Source organism: Rana temporaria, chromosome 9 (assembly GCF_905171775.1).
Source record: "Rana temporaria chromosome 9, aRanTem1.1, whole genome shotgun sequence".
In the NCBI taxonomy this organism is placed as follows: Eukaryota; Metazoa; Chordata; class Amphibia; order Anura; family Ranidae; genus Rana; species Rana temporaria.
In genome coordinates, this window is record NC_053497.1 from 12,506,029 (window position 1) to 12,512,071 (window position 6,043).

Consider the following 6,043-nt stretch of genomic DNA (forward strand, 5'->3'; position numbering starts at 1 on the left):
TCAGTAGATGACTGATCAGTGTACCGGCCCGCTGCCAGTACCATGTAATTGCTGTGGCCAATCAAAAACCTCCTCCATGGTGGATCTGATATAATACTACAAAGGTGCATGTACAGTCGCTGAAACCTGGGATTGAACCAGGGACCTTTAGACCTTTAGCCTAACGCTCTCCCAACTGAGCTATTTCAGCTTTTGGGGGTGGGGGGGGATGGGGGGGGGGAAGCATGTCTTTAGAGTGTGGGAGGAAACCGGAGTACCCGGAGGAAACCCACGCAGGCACAGGGAGAACATGCAAACTCCAGGCAGATAGTGTTGTGGTCGGAAATTTGAACCAGCGACACTTTTTGCTGCTAGGTGAAAGTGAAAATCACTACACCACTGTGCTGCCTGTATAATAAATGCACACGAATATAAGAAAAGCACACGAATATAAGAAAAGCACGCGAATATAAGAAAAGCACGCGAATATAAGAAAAGCGCGCGAATATAAGAAAAGCACGCGAATATAAGAAAAGCACGCGAATATAAGAAAAGCGCGCGAATATAAGAAAAGCACGCGAATATAAGAAAAGCACGCGAATATAAGAAAAGCACACGAATATAAGAAAAGCACACGAATATAATAAAAACACACACGAATATAAGAAAAGCATGCGAATATAAGAAAAGCACACAAATATAATAAAAACACACGAATATTAGAAAAGCACGCGAATATAATAAAAGCACGCAAATATAATAAAAGCACACGAATATAAGAAAAGCACGCGAATATAATAAAAACACACACGAATATAAGAAAAGCACGCGAATATAAGAAAAGCACACGAATATAAGAAAAGCACTCGAATATAAGAAAAGCACACGAATATAAGAAAAACACACAAATATAAGAAAAGCACGCGAATATAAGAAAAGCACGCGAATATAATAAAAACACACACGAATATAAGAAAAGCACACGAATATAAGAAAAGCACACGAATATAAGAAAAGCACGTGAATATAAGAAAAGCGCGCGAATATAAGAAAAGCACGCGAATATAAGAAAAGCACGCAAATATAAGAAAAGCACACGAATATAAGAAAAGCACGCGAATATAATAAAAGCACACGAATATTAGAAAAGCACGCGAATATAATAAAAGCACGCAAATATAAGAAAAGCACACGAATATAAGAAAAGCACACGAATATAAGAAAAGCACGTGAATATAAGAAAAGCACGCGAATATAATAAAAGCACGCAAATATAATAAAAGCACACGAATATAAGAAAAGCACGCGAATATAATAAAAACACACACGAATATAAGAAAAGCACGCGAATATAAGAAAAACACACACGAATATAAGAAAAGCACACGAATATAAGAAAAGCACACGAATATAAGAAAAGCACGTGAATATAAGAAAAGCGCGCGAATATAAGAAAAGCACGCGAATATAAGAAAAGCATGCAAATATAAGAAAAGCACACGAATATAAGAAAAGCACGCGAATATAATAAAAGCACACGAATAATAGAAAAGCACGCGAATATAATAAAAGCACGCAAATATAATAAAAGCACACGAATATAAGAAAAGCACGCGAATATAATAAAAACACACACGAATATAAGAAAAGCACGCGAATATAAGAAAAGCACACGAATATAATAAAAACACACACGAATATAAGAAAAGCACGCGAATATAATAAAATCACGCAAATATAATAAAAGCACACAAATATAAGAAAAGCACGCGAATATAATAAAAGCACACGAATATAAGAAAAGCACGCGAATATAAGAAAAGCACACGAATATGATAAAAACACACACGAATATAAGAAAAGCATGCGAATATAAGAAAAGCACGCGAATATAAGAAAAGCATGCGAATATAAGAAAAGCACGCGAATATAAGAAAAACACACACGAATATAATAAAAACACACACGAATATAAGAAAAGCACGCGAATATAATAAAAACACACACGAATATAAGAAAAGCACGCGAATATAAGAAAAGCACACGAATATAAGAAAAGCACGCGAATATAATAAAAACACACACGAATATAAGAAAAGCACACGAATATAAGAAAAGCACGCGAATATAATAAAAGCACGCAAATATAATAAAAGCACACGAATATAAGAAAAGCACGCGAATATAATAAAAACACACACGAATATAAGAAAAGCACACGAATATAAGAAAAGCACACGAATATAAGAAAAGCACGCGAATATAAGAAAATCACGCGAATATAATAAAAGCACACAAATATAAGAAAAGCACGCGAATATAATAAAAGCACACGAATATAAGAAAAGCACGCGAATATAAGAAAAGCACACGAATATGATAAAAACACACACGAATATAAGAAAAGCACGCGAATATAAGAAAAGCACACGAATATAATAAAAACACGCGAATATAAGAAAAGCACGCGAATATAAGAAAAGCATGCGAATATAAGAAAAGCACGCGAATATAAGAAAAACACACGAATATAAGAAAAGCACACGAATATAAGAAAAGCACGCGAATATAAGAAAAGCACTCGAATATAAGAAAAGCACTCGAATATAAGAAAAGCACGCGAATATAAGAAAAGCACACGAATATAAGAAAAGCATGCGAATATAAGAAAAACACACGAATATAAGAAAAGCACACGAATATAAGAAAAGCACGCGAATATAAGAAAAGCACTCGAATATAAGAAAAGCATGCGAATATAAGAAAAACACACGAATATAAGAAAAGCACACGAATATAAGAAAAACACGCGAATATAAGAAAAGCACTCGAATATAAGAAAAGCACGCGAATATAAGAAAAGCACGCGAATATAAGAAAAGCACACGAATATAAGAAAAGCACACGAATATAATAAAAACACACACGAATATAAGAAAAGCATGCAAATATAAGAAAAGCACACAAATATAATAAAAACACACGAATATAAGAAAAGCACGCGAATATAAGAAAAGCACACGAATATAAGAAATGCACTCGAATATAAGAAAAGCACACGAATATAATAAAAACACACACGAATATAAGAAAAGCACACGAATATAAGAAAAGCACACGAATATAAGAAAAGCACACGAATATAAGAAAAGCGCGTGAATATAAGAAAAGCGCGCGAATATAAGAAAAGCACGCGAATATAAGAAAAGCATGCAAATATAAGAAAAGCACACGAATATAAGAAAAGCACGCGAATATAATAAAAGCACACGAATATTAGAAAAGCACGCGAATATAATAAAAGCACGCAAATATAATAAAAGCACACGAATATAAGAAAAGCACGCGAATATAAGAAAAACACACACGAATATAAGAAAAGCACGCGAATATAAGAAAAGCACACGAATATGATAAAAACACACACGAATATAAGAAAAGCATGCGAATATAAGAAAAGCACGCGAATATAAGAAAAGCATGCGAATATAAGAAAAGCACGCGAATATAAGAAAAACACACACGAATATAATAAAAACACACACGAATATAAGAAAAGCACGCGAATATAATAAAAACACACACGAATATAAGAAAAGCACGCGAATATAAGAAAAGCACACGAATATAAGAAAAGCACGCGAATATAATAAAAACACACACGAATATAAGAAAAGCACACGAATATAAGAAAAGCACGCGAATATAATAAAAGCACGCAAATATAATAAAAGCACACGAATATAAGAAAAGCACGCGAATATAATAAAAACACACACGAATATAAGAAAAGCACACGAATATAACCACTTAAGCCCCGGACCAATATGCAGCCTAAAGACCCAAGGTGTTTTTACAGTTCGGGACTGCGTCGCTTTAACAGACAATTGCGCGGTCGTGCGACGTGGCTCCCAAACAAAATTGGCGTCCTTTTTTCCCCACAAATAGAGCTTTCTTTTGGTGGTATTTGATCACATCTGCGGTTTTTAGTTTTTGCGCTATAAACAAAAATAGAGCGACAATTTTGAAAAAAAAGCAATATTTTTTACTTTTTGCTGTAATAAATATCCCCCAAAAACATATATAAAAACATTTTTTTTCCTCAGTTTAGGCCGATACGTATTCTTCTACCTATTTTTAGTAAAAAAAATCGCAATAAGCGTTTATCGATTGGTTTGCGCAAAATTTATAGTGTTTACAAAATAGGGGATAGTTTTATTGCATTTTTATTTTTTATTTTTTTTTTACTACTAATGGCGGCGATCAGCAATTTTTTTCGTGACTGCGACATTATGGCGGACACTTCGGACAATTTTGACACATTTTTGGGACCATTGTCATTTTCACAGCAAAAAATGCATTTAAATTGCATTCTTTATTGTGAAAATGACAGTTGCAGTTTGGGAGTTAACCACAGGGGGCGCTGTAGGAGTTAGGGTGCACCTAGTATGTGTTTACAACTGTTTGGGGGTGTGGCTGTAGGAATGACGTCATCGATCGTGTCTTCCCTATAAAGGGAATGACGCGATCGATGCGCCGCCATAGTGAAGGACGGGGAAGCCGTGTTTACACACGGCTCTCCTCGTTCTTCAGCTCCGGGGAGCGATCGCGACGGAGCGGCTATAAACAAATAGCCGCGCCGTGGTCCCGGATCGCTCCCCGAGCGGACCCGACCTCCGCATGTAGCGGGGGGGGGGTCCCGATCGGACCCCCCACCCGCTAATAGGCGAGGACGTACCTATACGCCCATGTGCCTGTACGTGCCATATTGTGGACGTATATGTACATGGGGTGGTCCTTAAGTGGATAAGAAAAGCACACGAATATAAGAAAAGCACGCGAATATAAGAAAATCACGCGAATATAATAAAAGCACACAAATATAAGAAAAGCACGCGAATATAATAAAAGCACACGAATATAAGAAAAGCACGCGAATATAAGAAAAGCACACGAATATGATAAAAACACACACGAATATAAGAAAAGCACGCGAATATAAGAAAAGCACACGAATATAATAAAAACACGCGAATATAAGAAAAGCACGCGAATATAAGAAAAGCACGCGAATATAAGAAAAGCACGCGAATATAAGAAAAACACACGAATATAAGAAAAGCACACGAATATAAGAAAAGCACACGAATATAAGAAAAGCACTCGAATATAAGAAAAGCACTCGAATATAAGAAAAGCACGCGAATATAAGAAAAGCACACGAATATAAGAAAAGCATGCGAATATAAGAAAAACACACGAATATAAGAAAAGCACACGAATATAAGAAAAGCACGCGAATATAAGAAAAGCACTCGAATATAAGAAAAGCATGCGAATATAAGAAAAACACACGAATATAAGAAAAGCACACGAATATAAGAAAAGCACGCGAATATAAGAAAATCACGCGAATATAATAAAAGCACACAAATATAAGAAAAGCACGCGAATATAATAAAAGCACACGAATATAAGAAAAGCACGCGAATATAAGAAAAGCACACGAATATGATAAAAACACACACGAATATAAGAAAAGCACGCGAATATAAGAAAAGCACACGAATATAATAAAAACACGCGAATATAAGAAAAGCACGCGAATATAAGAAAAGCACGCGAATATAAGAAAAGCACGCGAATATAAGAAAAACACACGAATATAAGAAAAGCACACGAATATAAGAAAAGCACACGAATATAAGAAAAGCACTCGAATATAAGAAAAGCACTCGAATATAAGAAAAGCACGCGAATATAAGAAAAGCACACGAATATAAGAAAAGCATGCGAATATAAGAAAAACACACGAATATAAGAAAAGCACACGAATATAAGAAAAGCACGCGAATATAAGAAAAGCACACGAATATAAGAAAAGCATGCGAATATAAGAAAAACACACGAATATAAGAAAAGCACACGAATATAAGAAAAGCATGCGAATATAAGAAAAACACACGAATATAAGAAAAGCACACGAATATAAGAAAAACACGCGAATATAAGAAAAGCACTCGAATATAAGAAAAGCATGCGAATATAAGAAAAACACACGAAT

At 35.0% G+C, this 6,043-nt stretch overlaps 1 non-coding gene across 1 annotated transcript; it reads right to left on the reverse strand.

Annotated features, from left to right (window-relative positions):
• Nucleotides 1-117: 117 nt before the first annotated feature.
• On the reverse strand, nucleotides 118-190 carry TRNAF-AAA. The gene has a single exon. It is a non-coding gene; the product is annotated as a tRNA-Phe (tRNA).
• Between the last annotated feature and the right edge of the window lie 5,853 nt (nucleotides 191-6,043).